This window comes from Chrysochloris asiatica, unplaced genomic scaffold (genome assembly GCF_000296735.1).
Source record: "Chrysochloris asiatica unplaced genomic scaffold, ChrAsi1.0 scaffold00243, whole genome shotgun sequence".
NCBI classification, from domain to species: domain Eukaryota; kingdom Metazoa; phylum Chordata; class Mammalia; order Afrosoricida; family Chrysochloridae; genus Chrysochloris; species Chrysochloris asiatica.
Window position 1 is genome coordinate 1,884,372 of NW_006408761.1, and position 1,946 is coordinate 1,886,317.

Here is a 1,946-nt window from a genome sequence, read left to right on the forward strand (position 1 = left end):
CAGAGACCATCTCAAGAACAGATTGGATGCAGTAGACACTAATGACCAAAAGACCAGAGAAGTTGTGGGGTGACATTAAAAGCACCATACATGACAAAAGCAAAGTGTCCCTAAAAAGACAGGAGAGAAAGAAAATACCAAAATGGATGTCAGAAGAGACTTAAGTTCAAGAAACTTGCTCTTGAACATATAAAAGTTAAAGTGACTAGAAAAAAATGATTAAGTCAAAGAGCTGAACAGAAAAGTTCAAAGGGAAGCTTAAGGAGACAAAGTAAAGAATGATAATGAAATGTGCAAAGACCTAGAGTTAGGAAACCAATAGGCAAGAACACACTCAGCATTCTGCCAGCTGGAAGAACGGAAGAAAAATTGAAGCCTTAAGTTGCAATATTGAAGGATTCTGTAGTATACACTCACTGTACCAAAAGAGAAATGATGATGTTCAACTATTTCAAGAGATAGCATATGGAGTGTCTGCAGAGTCTGTGAACTGCTCTGTTCCTCAGGGACATGGGTGCATGCACGGCCATGGACCTGTTCTTCTGAGATGGCCATGCCTGCGGAGAAAGCCGGGACCTACTACACCTTAGAGGAGACCCAAAAGCACAACAGCAAGACCACCGGGCTCATCCTACACCACAAAGTGCGCGATCTCACCAAGTTCTTGGAGGAGAACTCTTAAAAGAACAAGCTAGTGGTGATGCTACTGAGAACTTTGAGGATTTGGTCACTCTACAGATGTGCAAAGCATACATACATCTTTGGGGAGTTTCATCCAGATGAGAAAATGAAACTAGCTAAACTTCGGAAAGTTTTATCACAACTCTTGATTCTAATTCCAGTTGGTGGACCAATTGGGAGATCCCAGCCATTTCGGCCCTGGTGGTGGCCATGATGTACCACTTATACGTAGCAGAAGACTAATCTCTTCTTCAAAGCCAAGAAAGGAAGGACTGAGAACCCAATACAACAGTCTATGGGAAATGGCAGACTTGTCCACTGAAAATGATTGTAATGTGTCTGTATCCCACTCTCTTTCCTACACGAGAAACAAGACAAAATGAAAAGAGTCATTCTGTTCTTTCTACTCTTGAACTTGCCTTCTTATTCATCAACATTATTTTGATGTTTCCCACTATATAACACAGTCATGTGACGGCTAAAAACCATCTGGTTTTGAATCTGTTCCGCCATGCTGGCCTGTCTGCTTGGCACACCATTGCCTTTGGCTCTCAGAAACACTTGCTCACTAAGCAACATCCCTTAGTGTTCTTGTCCTTTAGACCTGAGGTAAGAAACGATGTCTCCCTGCACGTTCTTTGTAGCTCATCCACTGACCACGTACCTCACGCTTCTATCAAGGAAGTTAAGGAAGGCCCGGAAAGTATAGACTAAAGGTTTCTAGTTGTTTTTTTTATCAGAAATAGGTGAGAAAAAGAAAAGGTAGGATCCATAAAAGAGGCTTCATCTGTTCTCTCATCAGGAACACAGTGCTATAAACACTCTTGAACTCGGAGAGAAAACCACATCTGCACATTCTCTCAGCTTTAAAATAGCCTTCCAAAGACATTCTCAGTTTCGTGAGGTACATGTCTTAAACATTCCTTATTAAAGGCCAAAGTGTTGCCTTCCGTATTTGTCAATACCCAGATATTAATGTGGTTATGGATCATTTGGAATCTGGTCTTGGAAGAAACGCCACTGCCAGTGAGTGAGCGATCCCAGAGTCAGTGAGGTTCTGGCCAACTTCTTCTCACTGGCCACTCAGGATAGGCCTGCACGGTCACTGTATCATCCATTTGCTGTTCTCTACCCCATTCTTTTAAAATTGAGACCTGAGGGATAGATTTATTAGACTCTAAGTGCTTCATAAAGTCTAATTGTTGTTATTGTTGTTATGTGCCATGGAGTAGGTTCCAACTCCTAACAACCCTGTACAGGGTTGT

General features: G+C 42.0%; 1 pseudogene; it reads left to right on the plus strand.

Moving 5' to 3' along the window:
* The first annotated feature begins 547 nt into the window (after positions 1 to 547).
* LOC102823533 lies at positions 548 to 924 on the plus strand (annotated as a pseudogene).
* The last annotated feature ends 1,022 nt before the right edge of the window (positions 925 to 1,946 follow it).